General features: G+C 42.5%; 1 non-coding gene across 1 annotated transcript; it reads right to left on the bottom strand.

The window, feature by feature from the left end:
- Positions 1 to 1,609: 1,609 nt before the first annotated feature.
- TRNAS-GGA (transfer RNA serine (anticodon GGA)) lies at positions 1,610 to 1,696 on the bottom strand. Its single transcript has one exon. It is a non-coding gene; the product is annotated as a tRNA-Ser (tRNA).
- Positions 1,697 to 20,782: the final 19,086 nt, after the last annotated feature.

Raw genomic sequence — 20,782 nt, 5'->3', positions numbered from 1 at the left:
AGAATCCCTAAGTGAGAATTGAATGCCATCCCATTTCCTAAAGAAAGAGATTTCCAATATACGTGAATCACGAAAGAACCAATGCTGTAACTTGCTTCATCCGGCATTATAAGTAATCAATGAGATTTTCTTCCTCGAGAACAAAAAGCTACACGAGGAGAGCCTTGTTTACTGATATGTTACTAAAAGACCAGAGGTGATGGCCTCTGAATTGCAGGGTATGGAAAGTGGGTGTTAATCAACAAGATTATCTACATTTGCGGAAACCACTACTGGAATAAAGTTAGATCTTTATTTCATTTCAAGGAAAAGTTTCAGGGTTTAGCCACCACTCAGACAGTAGTGAAAAATCAAACTAACTCTAGGCGAAAGTGCACGGAGGATCTGTGATTCCTCCTACCTTATGAGCCCTTACGAAATGCCATTTTGAATGATGGACAAATCATGGGTGTCGGCGGTCTAGTCAGAGCATTTTGGAGCGCCTGAGCGGGCAAAGTAGGTTGACCCGTCCCGAGGGGGAGGGAACAAACGGGCAATTGAACACCATAGGGCACAAACGAATCGCCAGTAACGACCTGTATATATCAGGCAAGAGGTGCTACTCCGACCCGGAATCCTGCGTGATGGTTGGTCACCTTACCAATAATCTTCTTAATGTTGGAGAAAATGAGGATCATTGACTTAAATTGGAATTGATACCTAGACTACTTGGTTCTAGCTTGCCACCCCAGAAGGCAACGTATACACAAGTATAGACTATAGGTAACACTGTAGGGTACAGCCTTGGGTAGTCTTAGGGTTTTCCAAGATATGATATGATCGGGTTATTTATTAGAATTGGAAATAGCTAGACGAATAAGTAGGCTTTAAAAGGACGAATAAAGTAGGCCTTCTAACTCAAAGTACTCCAGCTTAAGGAAAGACATGCAACATTGGTGATCAACGTATGGAATTTCCGCTATTCCGTTCCGGGAAAACACTTGTTTTTTCACGTTTTTCCTTCGCTGTTCTTTCCTGGATTTTTTGTTGATGATTCTTCCCCTTAAAAAAAGCTTTTCCCTATAAAAAATATGTGGCCCTTTTCTTTCCCGAAAAGGCATTCATTGTTCGTTCTGTGCCAGGAACCAGATTTGAACTGGTGACACGAGGATTTTCAATCCTCTGCTCTACCAACTGAGCTATCCTGACTATTTATTGTGCATCATCCTAGTAGAGTACTTGTATCTATGTCAATTAAAGGGACTAAAAAAGAAAAAAGTATTCTCAAATTGGACTTAGTAAATATCAGGATAATGATATGGATTGTGAATGACTTACTTAATAATAGGGATTACTTGCCTATACTATAATATGTTCATTTGTATGAATGGGATAAGATCCAAAGAAGTCAGTTCGGATCCGTTTGTGAAAGAGTAGAATAAGAAAGATAGTGAATCTTGTTTGAACCATTAATGAAAAATAGAGGTTGGTACAATAGTTAGGAAGTAAAATGGGCTTTTTATTGGGGATAGAGGGACTTGACTTGAACCCTCACGATTTAGAAAGTCGACGGATTTTCCTCTTACTAGAAATTTCATTGTGGTCGGTAACGTTGGTGAATTAACAGAAACGGAAAGAGAGGGATTCGAACCCTCGGTAAACAAAAGCCTACATAGCAGTTCCAATGCTACGCCTTGAACCACTCGGCCATCTCTCCTACATAATCTTATTATTGACCAGAAACTGAGTGAATAGCGAGTTTTCGTATCACTAAAGTACAGGTACAACCGATCACAGGTTCCATAGGGAGTTTGACTTCCTTTCCAATTTCATATTTCTCAACAACAACTTCTCTCATCCCCACGGATCTATTCAAAATTCTGGAATCGTCCCATGTTTCTATTTCGATTGTATGGCGTGGCGTATACACGTTATGCAAACAGAACGTATGGTTACTTTACTCTATTTTCTCATGGCTTGTTAAACCTTTCTTTTTTCTTTTTGGATCATAACCAAATAAAAACTTCTCGAGTTATCAGAATCCATAGTCAAATTCAGTCCTTGGTTATTCAAGTTAGATGAAATAGTAATAGTTTGGCTCACATTGGTATACTACGAAATCCAATCTGATTCAAATATTGAATATCTCTCCTTGTCGGGACAATTTAAGCAGAATAAAATATCTATTATCGATTTTTTAGAATCGAATTAGTCTGTTTTTTTGCTATTTCGTACTGTATAATTCCTTTGTTTATGGGATCATTTTCCCCGAGGGTTTCCAATCAATGGGGGCGTAGTATAGGTAGTTAGAGAGTGTAGGCTCCCCTAGCTTGAATTCTTTTTACCCATTCTTTGAGAGTGATAGGTTTGATTTTTCCGTACCGTAATAGAAGAGCTCAGAAGAAAGACCTAATTATATAAAAACACGACCATTCAAGCTAAAGATCAGAGGATCCGTAATAGGACTCTCATAGACTTGCCGGGAAATAGAAAATTTGGAATCGGCTTTTCTTTTGCGCTAAAAAAAACTTGAGGCCTTTTCCCTTATTATATGGCATATCCATACTTTAATAACCTAGTGCCTGATCGATTGAAAGCAATATTTACTGTCAGATAGAGAGATGCTGATAGGAAAAAGGATGGTATTTACTTATTCTCAAGAATATATAGAAAGGGAAAAGCTTAATAGCCACTATTGATCCCCTGAACAGAGCACATGATTCGGGATCAGGTGCGATGTGAAGAGGTAGCCTAGCCTTTTATGAGAGTCAATTGGGAAGTGGAAAGGCAAAACCATTAGTTTAAGTTCCCGGCTTTAGTCCTCTGTGAAGTTCAGTCAACCATTTGAGTCAATTTGGAGTAAATAGTAAGACTTCGGATCGCACCATTCATAATGTTGCATCTCAATACTTGGCATCTTTTTCCCACTGCTGGCTCAGAAATTCGCCTTGGTTTCACCGGAATTCGTTTATTTCGTTCATTAATTCGTTCTGATAGCTACGCAGAGGTCTTTCCTTACGACTCCCGTGCTTAATACGAAAAGCGGTTCTTGTGTGAAAAGTGCCAACTGACTATCTCCTTATTTTCTGATTGTTCTTCCGATAGGAATATTCCCTTGATCAGCTAACCTGGCCCAAGCATAACAATAGTGCATTTCCCCTTGATGGTACGATTTACATATCTTCTACCTCTGCTACTTCTGTTCAGGAAGGTTAGTTTAGGCACTCCATCCCTGAGGGCTGCATCAGCTTATCTTTCTAGAAATCCCAGCTATAAGCTAGATCGGTATAAATAGGGCATTAAGCAGCAATAACAGAGATAGCATCCATGAGTTTTTTAATCCATCCTTTAGCATCGCCTGACTCGGACAAGGTGTTTCCTTCCTTCGCAATACCCGGCCAGGGCAATGTAGCTATCCCAATAAGATATGAAAGCTGGGCCACACCTGAGCAAGGAACTTATACATAGAAGTAACAGTAAATGTGCAAGATTTGGACCACTGCCATTTCCTTAAACCATCAATCAACAAATTGAAATAGAGATATCGGTATCTTCCAATCTGCCACAAGGATCTAGTCGCCAGTATCTTTGCCTTCTTCCCAACTTATCCCAGCATTCCTTGTAAGCGTTGCTATCACTATTTCTCCCTCCGGTGGCCTTGAGGCGTCTCGATCAATCGGTGTATCCGCCACAGGACACACCTCCTTCTCTCAACCATCCGAACAAGAAGATTTTAGCACTAACCCTCCTGCAGCTTTCTTTCCGACCGAAGTACCGCTTTTCTTTGCACTACTTTCGAACCGTATCAGGAACAAGAGCTTATGCGTTGCTTTCTTTTCGCAGTACCCGCCCCCAGGGGTCATTACTTGATGAAGAGTGCTTCCCCTTTGAGCACCTTATCTTGGCCATCAATATAATTAATCCATCCTGCCTGTCTAGATATTGCTGTTAATACACAGGTTGATTGTATGACTATGGCATAGTGAGTTCTGGCTCCTAGCTGACATACTGAATACAGCATCGAAGCGGGTCTATCTTATTCCGATGTAACGATTCCATTGAATATTGTGATAGCATCCTTGATTTCAGCTAGCTATTCTCAGTGATATGCTTGCTCCTCTTGGATTTCATTCCATGATAAGTATGTATTGGAAGTTGGAATGCCTAAAGTATTGGTGCATTAGGGTCCTCTTAAGCCTTGTTTCCTTCTTGATCTTACCTTTCCGTTGCTATCACTCGCTCTAGCCTCTCCTGGCCAGAGCTCCCTCTATCAACAACACCCTCACGCGATTGATTCCCTGGATAAGTATGGCTCATATAAGGTATCCTGATCATAGTAATTGTATCATATCTCCTTCTCCTATTGATCTTACCATCCCTCGAGTCCAAGTCTCGGGATGGCGCTTATTAAGGTCCTGTTTCCCCTTGACAGGATCTTCCAGTTCTGGTATCCCTGAAGAGCATTTCCTAGTATGTATTTACTAACCTTAAACGATAGGAGCCGTATTTAGATAGATATCCTATAAATCTATTGATTTTCATTAGCTTGTAAATTCCTTGTGTGAAATAACTCAGAAATTCATTGTGCTAAACTTGTATCTATGCAGTACTGTTTAATGTGGAAGAAGTGTTTTTGTTACTAACAACATAGAAACCATGATACCAGTGCATAAGCATGAAAAACGCACTTTGTGATCAGATTGATCAAGGTTGTAGTCATTCGAATTTACTACTTCGTTAAATGATGGCTGTTTAAAGGTGTCTACCATAGTTTGTTTGGACAATGTCCTTAGTAATCAGGTATGTGACCTTCTTATAACCCACGACATCGGCATGATAGGTGTTAAATACATCCAGTGATGGTGGAGCTAAATCAGCAGGTTTTATATATGGATCCCAAGGTATATACTTATACCAGACAGTACAAAATAACCCTGCGTATACTAGAAAAGCAAAATAACCGTACACATACGACTTAGAATTCTCATCATAAAATGGTATTACTACTTCAACCAACTTGTTTATGATTTCACGTTTCAAAAGGGATTTCAAACCAAGACCGCTATGTGAGAATCGCTGAATAACGTCAAAAGTATCCCTTAAGTAAATATTATCGATAAAAAACAAACCTAGCGAATCATTTATTTCTTTAAACTTATCAAATATATACATTTATATTGTCGCCAGCCTACCTGAGCGTGGAACAAATATTTTATATATACATATTCCATAACTAGAGTTCCATAATTGTGAAACGTGGTATATGGTCGTACGCTAACTCCTATTTGAAAGTCGTGTGGCTCTCTAACAAACATGGAAAACAAACCTATCCTCGGCATCCAACTGTTATAAAAGAATGGAAGCACAATTGTTGTTGGACCTATAAACCCTATTATTTTGGCAATAAAACCATTTAGACCTCTTTGATCTAAATTGGTAAATGTTTTTCGATTTTTCACAAATCTATCAATAGGTGAATTCAAGTAGGAAGTCCAACCACTGTTGGAACTATCTCCACCGTTTGAACTACCACCACCCCATATAAAATGGTGGATTATACCATGATCGTCGTGCTTAGGTGCACTAGTTTTCACATTTGGATTTGTTCCATCATTAGTGGAACTAGAACCATCATTAGGGTTAGGGGAAGTAGAAGTAGATGCATCATTACTGCCACTAGATGCATCATTGTTGATAGGTTCTTTAGCTCCTTCCTCATCCGTTATATCTTTTTTCTTGGATTTCTTATTATTGTGGAGTTTTTTATCATCATCTTTTTCCCCGTCTCTATTGTATAACGAATTAAGTATCTTCTTAATGGATTGAAAGAATTTCTTCATGATAACAGTATTTTCTATTACTCTCTTATTGGTGGATTTCCTCCGCTTAATTTCGAAATTTACCCAGCCTTTTGAGTACTAGGATCTCCCCCTTATCCTAGCAGATCGGTACCCAGACCATATCCTTGGGCAGCTCGGATGTATCTATCTTTTCGTTCAGATCACATCATCTCGAGCGCGGAATCTTATTAGTGGATCAGAAGACTATGGTGACCCGTAGATCTTCAGATGTTGATTTGCAGAGCAGGGCCGGAATGCGGGGATTGCATTCTTCGAAAAGTATCATATCTTCTTTCCCTAGGGAGAAAGCAGAAACCAGAAACGAGTGGAGGTTCGATCTCTCACCCAAAGCAATTGGGGCTGGTGGAATCTTCCCCTATAGACTCCGAAAAATCATCGTGTACCTTTCCCCTATAGACTCCGAAAAAGCAGCGTGTACCTTTCCCTAAATCCTTCTCCCGTGCATGCTATTCTCGTGTTCCGTGATTAGAAAAGACCTGTTTCTTGTTTTCTTTGAGGTAATAAACGAGCTGTATCCCGCTTTGCCTATCTTGATGTGGAATCTATCGTTGAGCACCCATGAATGCAGGTAGAAGGTGTTTTTTCTTAACTCTTTCCAGGCCTCAGCTTGATTGGACTTCGTCAGCTCTTGTCGTTCAGCTTCCTCTCCTCTCTCATCTTGTCTCTCCGTAGACGGCGTTAAAAAGTAAACAGACTTAAAGCAAAGTAGGTTCGATCCTTGTGTTCTATTATATGAAGTAGAAGAAGAAAGAGCCGGGGGGATGGTCTTGGCACCCATGGGTTAATGGTGAAAGCGCTCAAGGAAATAGGGAATGGAATATTCAAATCGATCAGAAGTGCTATGCTTTATGTAATCAGGCTGAAGGCTAACATCTCGCGAGTAGGCCGAGCTAGGATAAGAATTCCAATCAAAAAAGAAGTATGAATTGGGCCCAAAATCACTACTTTACTACCTATGTCGCGTGTCGCGCCACCTAGTACGATAGACTTTTTGCGGGAAAAGAGCAGGTTTTGCCCCAACTTGGACCCAGGGAAACCAAAGAAGAGCTAGTTTCGCCCTGTTTAGTTAGCGGTGGATGAGCTGATTTCTTTTCACTCCTGTTTCAGAGATACAAAACAAAAGTAAAGTGTAGAACGCAATGTTTGAGCTCCAGGCTTTTACGATTCTTCCGATTGACTTCTCTTCTCTGCTCCTAGCTCCGAATGCCAGTATGTAGAGAAGTGATGGAAAGGGTTGTGCTCTTTCATTTGAGAAACTTCCAACCAAAATAGGAATGTTAGAACAGAATATTTAGATACAGGTCCCTTATGAATACTGTACTGAGTAAGATTCATTGAAGAAATGCTTCTCCGAAGCAATAAGTTTGTGGCACAAGCATAGTCTTCTGCTAACCTAGCCTTTCCCATCTTTCTATTAAAACGAATGTAGCTAACGTGAACTAAAAGCAAGCTCTTGTTCGAGGAAGTAGAAATTGTTAGTTGTTGCTAGCTTGAACTGAGTTGTTCCTGTTGGTGCTAGGGTTGCCAAGGGAGTTGTAGCGAGATGCTGCTAATGCAGCTATTTCTGATGTCCGGACGATGCAGCGGAAGTGAAAAGAAAAAGATATGATGCTTAGACCGTTCAGACAGGGATGATGGATTTCTAGATATAGGGTTTATTTGAATGTCTGGCCAAATGCTTACTTTCGTTATGCTTGTCCTGCAAAGCTGGATCTATGGTTCGGTTGCTTTGAATGTCTGTTCCGCCTCTGACCCGGCCCTTACCTCTTTCTTGACTCGGTTTTTCGCAGGGGCATCGAATTCTTTGACAAAAGAAACGCCAGTTTCAAAAGGAATGGCACCGAAAGGTGTCAGATGATGATTGAACTGAACTATCTGAATCTGAAACCGCCGACCCGACTCGTGCTTTTTTGGACTCCGCTTTTGCAGGATCCTGTGAGGCATCGAATTCTTTGGCAAGTCTCTTCTTGCTAGTGTTGTACGCGTTTTATTCCTTCGCCCGACATGCTTTCGTGATAAAAGAATCATAGCAACATAGCGTGAGGTTCCATAGGTTGATGAGCCTGATCAGTCGTGTAAGCTATTTACTACAGCCGTCTTAGATGGCCCCAGGTATCCTCTTCGGCTTGATCTTTCCTTTGCTTCGATCGCCAACTTGCACTTCCTTATTCCACTATTGCGATATCTTTGTCCTGGACAAAGACCAAGAGCTGGTGCAGGTGAAAGAATAGCTTATGGGGCTGGAGTCAAAGGAGCTTTCATAGACATAGAAATCATAATAGAAAGAGCAGGCCTGCGAGCAGCGAGTGCCCTTTGTAAGTTGCGAGCCTGCCTTACCGCCCCCCCCCCCCTTTCTTTTTTGAATTAGAAAGAAGGGGATGAATTAGAAAGAAAGAGATCAGGTTATTTATGATCGGAGAAAAGGAAGGGGCGTGGTTGATGTGTCACTGGGGAACCCGTAGGAAGGGGAGACGACCGGCCTCATTCACATCTGAAATCGCCAACATGAACACAAACGAAATCGTCTGAATTTCGTATAGAAAGAAAAAAAAAAGGAAACAAGTAAAAAAGCGTGGTCCCCGGGGATAGGTACTTCGTCCGGCGCGGTATCATTGCTGAGCGATCGCTCGCTATCTGGAAATGGAGTGTTAGTTTCAAATAGAGATTGTGTGGGTGTGAAGTGTACTGAAGATCGAGGTTTTTCTTCTTACTAACTTTGTCAAAGAGGCTAAAAAAACAATAAATGACCAACGAAACTTCGAGTGAGTAGGATAAGGAGGAGTAGTCGGAGGATCTGAGAAGGGAATTAGAGAAAAAAGAGCAGCAGCTCAGTAATAACACCTAGGCTTTTGAATTAACTCTGCGATTTGGAAGACGGAGGAAATGAAAGTAGAAGAAGTTATCGAAACTCGGAACCACATGTTCAATCTTTTTTTAGCGGTTTCCCCAGAGATCTTTATCATTAACGCAACCTTCATTTTGCTCATTCATGGAGTTGTATTTAGTACCTCTAAGAAAGATGATTATCCACCGTTAGTTAGTAATGTGGGTTGGCTTGGATTACTTAGTGTTGCGCGCCTAGGAGGGCAGCGCGCTTGGGATGCGGAGGAGCTATTATCGCCCAGCTCCCTAACCTAATGCGGCCGGACCGCAGGGAACCTTAGCATGGGGGGACGTCCTAATCCTTTTGCCGCCGCAAGGCCGGCTAATCGTACGCAGCAGGAGCAAGGGAACTCCCCTGGTTCAGGAAGGCACATGAGTCCGAACGCTATTATGAATGTGCGACCGACACTACACTACGTAGGTACCTGTGCATGCAGGTGAGGCGTCGGTCGGTCCTAGAAACGGCGGCAGCTAGCGAGGAGTTAACGACCGGACGTGCTGCAACCTAGGGATCACCAGGCAGCTCTTTCGCTCTATAGGGATATCGGGGGGGGCATAGCACAATTCTTCTTGGAGGAGGGTTTTGGTTTGCCCAGGTGACTGATCCTGCCATAATATACTCCCGCCAATTCTATTGCACCGGCAACCGAAGTCGAACATACATACGACGATCTTCATGCGTGAAGGGACGGGAGGAAAGAAAGGGCGGTAGATGATAATGCGAAAGGGCGCCGCGTCTGGCTTGATAGTAAAGCCAAAGAAAGACGCCCCAAGACAAGATACAACTGTTGGGAAGGGGACATGATCAATAGAACCTGGCTGGATCCGGGCTGGGATAGTGGCGCCCATTCCTAACCAGTTCTGAAAAGGTTCGCTCATGCTGGAGGTACTAACCACTTAGTGATCGGTCCGCTAGTTCACGCAAATCCGAAGAAGTTATCACGGACGAGCCACATGCAGGGAAACTTGCACGTGTGGTTCTGGCCGGGCTTTCCTTCGGTATCTAATAACCTTGCTTCTGCTCGCCGCTGGCGCACCTCTCCTAACTATTGCCCATTTATTCTGGAATAATTTTTTTAGGAGGGACAATTTTACATATTTCTGCCAAATCCTTCTATTATTAAGTACGGCTGGTACCATTTCGATGTGTTTCGATTTTTTCGAAAAAGAGAGGTTTGATGCTTCTGAATTCATTGTATTAATTCCACTTCCTACTCGCAGTATGCTCTTAATGATCCCGGCTCATGATTTAATTGCCATGTATTTAGCTATTGAGCTTCAAAGTTTATGTTTTTATGTGATCGCAGCATCAAAAAGAAAGTCTGAATTTTCCACGGAAGCCGGCTCAAAATATTTGATCTTAGGTGCATTTCCCTCTGGAATATTATTGTTCGGGTGCGACCGGACTACTACCGATCAATTTTTTGGAACTTATTTATAGACTTGTAGAGACCCTCTACGTAGTTGTAATTCTAGGGCAATCGATCCACTTTCCCCATAGCCCTAAGGCTGTGTCTCGATCTCCTACGCGCGAAAGATAAGATACGGGAGACGGGGTCCTATGGTATGGGTCTTCGACCCTTGGTCTAATTCCACGACGGAGAGTCGGCGTGGCGTAAAGTGAAGATTGGGGGGAATAGAGCGAAATCCCCGTCTGGGGTATTCCGAAGGTGTAACCTAGGCAACGAAAAAGGGGCCCGATACTTCAACTAAAGGAGCGACCTGTTGGTTCACCAAACCCCGACCCAGTGTCACACGTTCTCCAGGTCCGAAGGGATCCAGTGCCCAACTACCGACTCCTCCCGGAATTGCGTTATCGGAGCCGAGCCAGGAATAGCCGTTAGTGGACACCTACCACTTTTCACCGGTTAGAGAGGCCCTCTTTAATACATTAAGAAAATATGTTCACAGGGGCCAGAAAGACTCGGTCATAGGAACTTAGACCACCTACGCGCTGGTAAACGAAAACCACCTCGACCGGATCTACCGAACGAAGAAGGCCGCCCCGTCGAAAGAATTAACACGCCAAAAGGGCCACCAGCTTTCCCCCAAAAAGGGGAGATCCGCTGCTTACTGCTCACGGAAACATCCGACCTTATGGTCAAGTCGTCCGCCTATCTTTCTGATCTCATTCGTTTTCCGATCGCATAAAAAGTCATGAGATCAAAAAAGAAATGTGAGAATGTAGTTACAGATGTAAAAAAAGTCAATATCTCGTTCTCTTGTTCTTAAATCATGAATTGGATGATGTGCGTTTCATCAAGTATGAACATATTGCATTTTTTGCTATGCAATTTCAGTACCGGATCGACGTCCATTTATTTCTGTGTCCTCATCCGCGTGTATGTCTGTGTTAGATAGGCTCTGGAAGGCCTTACTTTACTAACAGGTAGGGCGCGTTACTTTTATTCTTTTTTTGCTGCTTACCCGCATGTTTAGATTATTTACTTGCCCTTTCACTTTTTCTTCGGCTGTCACCAACTTTGTTCAATGCTAGTCCCTAACCCATGAATAAGGGCTCCGCTGGCTACCGGGTTCAGAGAAGTTTGTAAGCTCTTTCTCTTTTTTCGTTTTTCGCCACCTCCTGTGTCTTTCCGTTTAAGGTCTTTAATTCGGCATTAGCTTCGTTAGAGAAAGCCATGCGTGAACTACAAAGCATGGGATCCTGAACACCACGAAAGAAAGCGTACTACTTTTCAATAAGGTCCGACTTCAGAGAGGAGAGACATGAACTTGTTTTAGGCGTAGAAAAGGCATACGGTATGAAAGATTGATTGAAAAGAGGTAGGGACTGGTCTCGCTGCTAAGGGAGAAGGAGACCTCTGTCGGAGCAAGCTAAAGAGCCCACTTTATATCGTCGATTTCAGGTAAGGCACTCGATCAAGCCTATACATCCGGGAATTTAGCTCCAAACCAAAGACGACTTGCTTTGCTGCATTTCTTGGGCCGGGGCTTTACTTGATTTTGGCGAAAGAAAGGCCATATGATCTACTTTCTGGTGCCGGTCCCTTCACAAAGATAGCCCCTTCTTGCTCTTATTCTTATTCTTATTCTTATTCGGTGGAATACAAGAGTTCTGAAGCTCCTTTCTTTCAAGTGAAAGTTGCCTATCTTTCTTGGTTCGGAATCCAATCCAGTTGAAAACAAACAATTGCCCGATGGCAAAGTCAGATGAAAGGCTAGGAGTGTAAACCACGTACGAGCGTGGCGCAGAAAGCGAAATGTTTTGCAGCGAGTCAAGCGTAATACGATCAAAAGGAAATGGGGTCGATGCTAAAACTCAAACAGTTCCCCAGAGGGGGCCCCGGGTTGAAAGAGCGAGCTACATTCTTTCATAGAAGACAGAAAATAAGAGGACTGATGCTTTCTTACTTCATCTTAATATAGGGATTATAGCATTGGAATTATGGAATTTGAATGGATTGAGTACATCAAGATGAAGAAATTAACGTAATAAGCGATATTCTCAAAAGATTCGGTCATGCCAGAAACCTCAGTGTGCATGGCACTAAAAAAGGGTACAAAGAACCTGAGATGCAAGTAATGGCTGAATAGCCGGGGAAACACTAAATAAAGACAAGTGTCATCCGGACTTACTTGATTGATTGAATCGAGAGATGGAAATGCCATTGAGAGATTAGAAGGGATAGAGAAAACGTCAGATAGAGGTCGTGCTTCTGCTCAGTCCAAAAGAACAATCTGAGTGAGGATAAGGTGGTTTATGTTAGGGTCCGAGAAAGCAACTTGACATGCCAATCCTAACAAGAATTCCACTCTTTCTGGTCATGTCAGAAACCACCTCTTGGAAAGCAGATCGAAAGCCAATCGTTTCAGAAGATGATGACCCTCTTGTGCTCCTACGTTCCTGCTAGTTGGTGGATGAAGAATAGGAGAGAGCTTGCTTGAGTAGAAGATAACCCGCGAGAAGGATGTTTTGTAGCGCTTTCTCATACAAAAGGAAAAGGCGTCACGACCGAAGATAAGGAAAGATCCCAGCTTTTCATTGCTCTGTCGCGCCACCCCTCCTCCCAGAGCCGGTTCTTATCCATATATTTTTCAGCTAAAAGATACGGTATATATATCAATGAAAGCTGGCGCCTTTGGTTCTTGGTACGACTGGTACTTTTTCTCATTTATCGGTCTAGTTGGAAAAATTTCCCCTCAAAGATCAAGTTTTTCTTATATATTATGCTGCGCCCTTGCCCTTAACCTTCCTTTCTCTTCTATAAAAAGGCTGGACGTCAAATGTAACTGATGCTTATATTCTAAATATGACAAGCAAGAAACCTACTATTGCCGTAAACAAAAACCCAAACATTAGTAACTAACAGAGCTTTCCTATTCTAACTATTTCCCTATAAACCATGATTGATATACCAATCAAAAAAGACTTATGAAACTAAACTATTCTATTGATTTATGCCCGTGCTTCTTCTTCTGTTTTTGTACGCAGAAGGATGTCTAGGAGGAACAGATCACTGAGGTTAAGGATGAGAAGGTGAAAAGTGAAGATAGAGAATAGATGCCATGAACAAGTGTATCAATTCAAGAGTTAAGGAATACTATTGGGAAGATTGGGCATTGGGTTCATCTTGTTATTGACCATCCCTTTTCAACACATATCTTTTAGTATACGTCTTTTTTAGTTGCTTAAAGATTTCAGATATTGCTTTTTCTGTTATAGGAAGTGTTGCGTTCCCCTTTAGGGTGTTTGTCAGTGGCGTCACCCGATAGGGTGTGTGCCCGGAAGAGAGAAGAAAAACATGTTGCTTGCTATTTCTGGTTGAAGAGCTATTTTTTCCTATCGAACAGGAATTCCGAGGGATGTTTTTTGTTGTCGATTTGTAGCAATAGAAAGATAATGGAAGTGATTGAATAAGTTGGGTCATGAGAATGGAAGTTGGGTCATGTTGATACTAGATCCATGTCTTGATTATTCGACTTTTCCATTCCAATGCACAATACTATGCATTCCATTCCAAAGAGCGGTTTCGGTGGGTTGATACGATTTCCACTTTGACGGTCCTAAGTTGGCATTCTTTGCAGATAACTTCCATCTCGCCATAGACGAAAAGTACCCAATTTCATGCCAAGAGACCATGTAAGGGTTGTACGACCCATCCATATGATAAAAAGACTCACAAGCCTAAGAGCAATTCCTTCCTTCCCTATCATTAATTAAGGACTGGCTTGCTTCGAGAGAAAGGAAATCTGAATTCCATAGTCGTCTTCCTCACGAGCTGGAACAACTAAAGGTGTAGGTTGGAAACATACTTTTTTTCCGTTGGATTGTGCTCCAGAGAATGGAATAGTAACACGCGCTCCCGAGAGGCGGCATTAGTTTATGGTTCGAAAGCACGAGTCACTCCATCCAGCTAGACTTGCATTGATATAGACGATTTGAGCCTTTGAATTTACTTACTACAAAACAAGCTATGTTCTCCTATATATTTCCTTGGGCTCGCTTTACAAAAGAAAAACAAACTACTCCTCTTGATGTGGTCAGAGCGAAGTACTAATAGGCACAGAAACAGCAGGAATATCTTTCATTCATTTCATCTGTATGGTATGACACGACCTCTTTTTGCTCCCCATTTCGTTGGAACTGAGGCCTCTGTCTACCGGCCCGAAAGGAGGGTCTCATGCTTGTAAACTAGCATATATCTTGCACAGAATGAACCTTCCTTCAGTCACAACGAGAAGCACTATCGGGGTCTGAACGAATAGAAAACACAATCAACACTTCATATCAAAGTCAACCAACGTTTATCATATAGAGCGGAATCTTCATTCTAATTTGATTAGCCAACCCTCCCTCGAGTCGTATGCTTTCTGATCACTCTCCTATGCTGGTTACTTTTCTTTCAAACGTTACGTCGTTGCAGGTCCTCGCCCTTCAGGTTGAAGGAGATGTGTACTCGACTTCCTTTAAGTAAGTGGTGGCCCATAATAGTAGAGATGTATAACAACAGTAGCTTAACCAAAGGGATAGACTTGAACTCTTCCACACCCCCTTGCCAGAGGTTTTAAGAGAACAACCTTTTGGGGATACCAATTCCACCCATTCGCAGCAAAGGAACTAGCACTTTCTTAAGCTTTCCACCGTTCTTGCTTATTCCCCTTACTTACCCAATGAAAGATATAGATTGGAAATTGGAAGATGGTCGTCCATAGTTATCTTGTTGAAAATACCCTCCCTTACTCATCAAAACGTTGGAAGCGACTTGAGATATCTTTTGGGAAGAGAGAATAACTATAGATGCTCGATATGCATATTGATCAATCGATCTCCGCGTCCTGCCAGTTCGCTAAGTAGACTCACTCTACCGAGGGGCAGAAGAAGATCAAGCCGATAAGGGGAAGCGCGCGGACCCGACTTCTTCCTTTTATGCTGAAACTAGGGCTCCCTCTGGGTAATTCTACCTATCCGTTTGGACCACGTACCTAGATCAAGTCAATCATTTCAATCTAAGTTGTCCTCAGCTACAGCAAAAACAGAAGAAAGCAACAAGTTCTCCGTTTCCTGTTCCCAAAGGGTGTGAATGGAATCAATAATTATATATATATATATAAAGTTGACGTAAGCTGTATGCATTCGGTGCCCTCAAGTAGGTACGACTATGGATCATTCTATTCCTTTCCTTTAGGTAGTCCTAAAAAGCAAAACGTAATGGTAGAGGATGAAGGAAACAAAGAATGAAGTCTGCACCTTTGACTACTGATGAACCGCCATTTCGTTCTTTTCTTCTTTGTTCGGCTTTCACAAGCAAGATACCTTGAAGCAGGTGACAGTCTATAGCCCAGGAGAGTACCATTGCTGACATGATACAATTGGCCTTCCTCTTCAGATTTATTTAGAACTTCAAGCGTTCAAGGCAAGGTTGTGCAATCTCTCGTACCTGCGAGAAAAGGGCTTATTTACTACTTTTTATCGATCAATGGTCCACCGGTCCCATCCAATGAGTGGTATCTGAGTATCATAGTATCATAAGAAAGTTCATTTGTACACCCGCTTATCTTTCTATAGAAACTTATCTCTAAATGATTTTTAGATAGGATGTTTCTGGAATTACCCCTGCTACGTAGAATGGGATAGTGTCAACGTCCTTCATTATAGTACCGAAGATGCTCGTAGGCTGGTCGATGGAAAGGATGGCTTTTATTCAAAGAGATGGAGATCCTGGTTTAGCAGCGGTTGCCCGTCCTTGGGTTTATGTCGAGCTTTTCGTATTAAGCACTGGGAGCAGAGAAATCCTAGGGTTGCTTTGTCTTCCTCTTCTGTTCTTAAATATAACTGAAAAGCATCCTGTTTCTTTAGTTGCCTCAAAGCTCAGGATCTCCCCATGTTTCTTCTGGAGATGTGTCAGTGGCTTTGCAATGATGCCGAAATGGCGAACGAAGCGCCTGTAATAGCCGGCCAAACCTAAGAAGCTGCGGACTTCTTTGACTGATTGCGGAGAAGACCAGTTGGCAATGTTCTTAATTTTGTGGGTTTCAGTGGCAACCCCATGCTGGCTGATAGTATGGCCCAAATAGGATAACTGGCGTTGAGCGAAAGAGCACTTTGAGCGTTTGACTTGCCATTGATCCCTTCTTAACAACTCAAGCACTGATTGCAAGTGGATTGTGTGATCTTCAAGAGAGGCACTGTAGACTAAAATGTCGTCAAATAACACCAGGGCGCATTTGCGCAGAAGGGGTTTGTTTGAGAGTGGCGTTCATGGCTCCCAAGAAGGTGGCTGGTGCTCCCGCGAGGCCGAAGGACATGACCTTGTACTCGTAGTGCCCTTCCAGAGTCTGGAAGGCTGTTTTGAATTCATCGCCAGCTGCCATACGAATCTGGTGATAACCAGCTCTGAGATCGGGTTTAGAAAACCATGAGGCACCAGACATCCAGGAGTTCTTCGACTATGGGCACTGGATACTTGCTGACGACAGTCATCGCATTTAGACAGCGATAATAAATACATAAACGCCAGGAGAAAAAAAAATATAAGATTTTTGGTCATAGAACCCCTGGTACCAATGTTTATAGAACTGTCCAGAATTGATAAAGAGAAGCAGCTTTGAAGTCATGGAGAACGAAAATAGGACCCTGGCTCGAGCCCATCTAGTGATTAAAGGTAAAGTGCTTCGGTACATTGGTGCAGGGGAATGCGTACCTACGCCTTTTAACTACCTTGGGGAGAGCGGACTCGCTGATGACCCTCCTTGGGAAACAAATGAAGTGGGTGGATTGGAGTTCGTCTCCGCCAATTAGAGATACGGTGCTGACCCAAGCTGAGTGAGTGAAGGCTCCGGCTTGACCTACTAGCTGTTTGCTATCAATAAATAACTAGCTGACAATATGCTATGCTTACTCTCCGAGCACTAAAGCTATCGAGAAGTGATGCAACAAAGGTTGTTGAAGGTAAAAACCGTCAAACAGAGAAATCTTAATCGTCAGAACAACGCTGAACCTAACTTGTACAAGAGTTGGTAAGAAAGTGCAAACGTTGAGTAAGAAATCGCCATAGGGCGGCACAAACAGAAAGAAAGGCTTCTGCCAATCGGAATAGGAATGCGAAATCCCAGTAAAAGGGTGTTCAGTCGAAGATAGGAGGATTCCTTTGATCCATACCGTCATCTGACGGACTTCCTGCTGACTTCGTCAATTGCTCTTTATCGCTTAATAGAAGGGAAATTTCATGAGATAGATGAAAAAATGAATATCAATCGAGAAAAAGCTTAAATAGACACAATTCGTAATAGATACAATTCGTAAGGAAGAAGTGATCAAAAGTACGAGGTCGGCATAGGAGATATGATGTGTCGGAGGCAGAAGGCACGGAGAAGTCAAGATCTTCCAAGATAAACCCATTCCGATGCCTATAAAATCAGGTGCACCGCGTCTATACTACAAAAGTGTGATAGGTTTCTTCGTATTTCTTCCGCCGACATCGCTTTCTTATTCCTAACACAATTGTTTAGCTAAGTTTGCTAACGAATCAGGGAGAATCAACAACGAACACCGCATTTTGAAAAGGAGACGTGATTTATTCCTACCGTCCTGAACACGTCTAGAAACAGCAACCTCGTACATAATACCATTTCGCATTACAGTATCCACTTTCAAGTCGGGGTGAAACTTACTAAGATGTTGGGTCATCAGAATACCATCGAATCGACTCATGTTATGAAAGTAAATAATTAGTGACTTTCTTTGTTTGCTTACAACAGAAAGTATTCCATTTATGAATGCTTGGAGTACACAATCACTTCGATCATAAAATGATGGGTGCGTATTTATGTATTCGTGGGAACTATAATGATTAATATAAATCTTTGATAGTTTCTTGTCTGAATTGACAGTCATAAAGGCGGCTGCATAAGCGTGGTGGCGGGGAAGATTTTGGATTCTATTATCTCCGCGGGAACATAGTTCCGATCCAACAAGGGAATGGTTTCAATGTCACCTACAAGGAATACTGATGGTTTAGGAGGTTGCCCTTTATAATCAGGGTCTGCTTCCAGTTCCTTAAGGTATTTATCCATTTTTAGCTTATTCTTATTTGGAAGTTTGGTAATGTATGATGGGAATCTGGAATTATTTTTACATATAGGTTCTTCCGCATGATTTTCCATATCACTTTGTGAAAAAAAGAGATCTCATTAATGCTTCTAAAAATAGTTATAGCAATCCCTCGCCATCTGAGCCAGAACGAATCCCAGTCAAATCTCTAAATGCTTTTGGCATTCTTTTCCCTCGCATTTCCCTAATTCTTTTATTAATATGGGAATGGGAGCAAATGAGGAGGCATCGAGTCGAAGAAATGAATTGCTCTTTGGCTAGTGGAAATGGGGTTCTTGTCGTCAACGAAGTAACTGCTCTATTTGGAGAGTGGAGCCAGCCTCAAAGCCGCCTTGGTTCTATAGTAATCTCTCAGCGTTTGAGTTGACTAATCCGATGGTACTTGAAGAAGAGTGAAACGACGAGATTTCCTTATAGGAGGAGAAAGGGATTCCTGTTGCTTTTGGGTGGGTCCAATCAAGGTACGAAAAAACTCTTTTCCCACGGCTCACTAATACGATCCTATCTTACCATTCTTCTATCCTTCTTCATCACGGGACAGAAGCATAACGCTGATCTATGGACGAAGGAAGGTATCAGAAAATGCATTATGACCTAGACCTAAACCAGGCTGATATTGAACAGAGGAGGAGTTCTTGTTACTACTTCTCGCTGGCACCAAAAGAAGTTTCGCCTGATTCGGACCTTTTGTGGTGGTCTGCCGAGGACAGCACCTAAAAACAACCCTTGTGCCATGGAATATTCCCTTTTACGATTGGAGAACCTGGCTTTGATGACATTCCTGAGGAAGGTATTTCCCCTACTAGGCTCGTTGCTTCGCTTATTAAAGATCAGAGAAGCGAATGCCTCTCGTAATTGATTGAAAAGTGCTCGCCTCTAGTTCCGGCAGATGCCTGCCATGTACCATCCGTGGAGGAAGTAGTGGGTTATTGGAAGTATAGGATTATTTCTCAAGTGTCACCAAGGATACACCCCACTTACTAAATAGGCCTGTGGATGCGGCATCTGGCTCTATGCGATGAAAGCAATGGGAAATGAGATTCTGGGTTTGATTACTGGTACAAACAAGTTCAAAGCTAGCGAGAGCATAAAGAACGGTAGATTCCATTCAACTGGTAGGTCAAGCCCTTACCCATAACACTTATTCAAAATGGGCTATCCGAAAGAGGAGATCAATAATTCCACTATCAATATGGGTAGGCTGCTATATCTAGAAAGAGAAGATGAAAGGTTTTGGATTATTAGCAAAGGTACTTATCTTATTACTCAGCTAGGCACTTACAAACCTATTTATTTACAAGTTCCACATGGGTCTGGTCAGGAAGACTCGGAATCATTCTCACGGCCACCCCACACGGGAGCGGCTTCTCCGCCAATCGATCATCACTTGCATACAAAAAAAAGCCCCTTTTCCAATGGAAACCTGGGGAAATACAGTTGCTCAATTCATTCGATTTCGAAATAGCGTATAAAGTGATTCTTGCAATTTCACTGCAGGCAGCGTAGCAATTCTCGCGGGAATCTCGGTCTTGTTTGGGCCGATTCCTTAACGAGAGCCTAGTCGAAAGCGCCCATAAAAAGAGTAAATCGTTTTCGGTATGGGTACGCTGGCCCCTACGAGGGGCGGTAAGCAAGGTAGAGACCAGGGAGCAGGACCGCGAAGGGTCTTCCCATCTCTTCTTGTTATTGTCTTTGTCCGAGATGCCCGGTTCACCAAATGATAATTCAAATCGAGATTGTGTGAAGTAAAGATCTTTTTCTTGAAAGCGGATTTCTCCCTTCAAAATATCATCCATCTAATTTGTGAAAGTATGGAATTCTCACCCAGAGCTGCGGAACTCACGACTCTATTAGAAAGTAGAATGACCAACTTTTACACGAATTTTCAAGTGGATGAGATCGGTCGAGTGGTCTCAGTTGGAGATGGGATTGCACGTGTTTATGGATTGAACGAGATTCAAGCAGGAGAAATGGTGGAATTTGCCAGCGGTGTGAAAGGAATCGCCTTAAATCTTGAGAATGAGAATGTAGGTATTGTTGTCTTTGGTAGTGATACCGCTATTAAAGAAGGAGATCTTGTCAAGCGCACTGGATCTATTGTGGATGTTCCTGCGGGAAAGGCCATGTTAGGCCGTGTGGGTCGACGCCTTGGGAGTACCTATTGATGGAAAAGGGGCTCTAAGCGATCACGAACGAAGACGTGTCGAAGTGAAAGCCCCAGGGATTATTGAACGTAAATCTGTGCACGAACCCATGCAAACAGGCTTAAAAGCAGTGGATAGCCTGGTTCCTATAGGCCGTGGTCAACGAGAACTTATAATCGGGGACAGACAAACTGGAAAAACTGCAATAGCTATCGATACTATATTAAACCAAAGCAAATGAACTCAAGGGGCACAAATGAGAGTAGACATTGTATTGTGTCTATGTTGCGATTGGACAAAAACGCTCGACTGTGGCACAATTAGTTCAAATTCTTTCAGAAGCG

The sequence above is a fragment of the Triticum urartu genome, unplaced genomic scaffold (assembly GCF_056163025.1).
Source record: "Triticum urartu cultivar PI428250 unplaced genomic scaffold, HENAU_Tu73 scaffold2, whole genome shotgun sequence".
Classification (NCBI taxonomy): Eukaryota; Viridiplantae; Streptophyta; class Magnoliopsida; order Poales; family Poaceae; genus Triticum; species Triticum urartu.
This window is presented reverse-complemented; position numbering and strand designations above follow the sequence as displayed.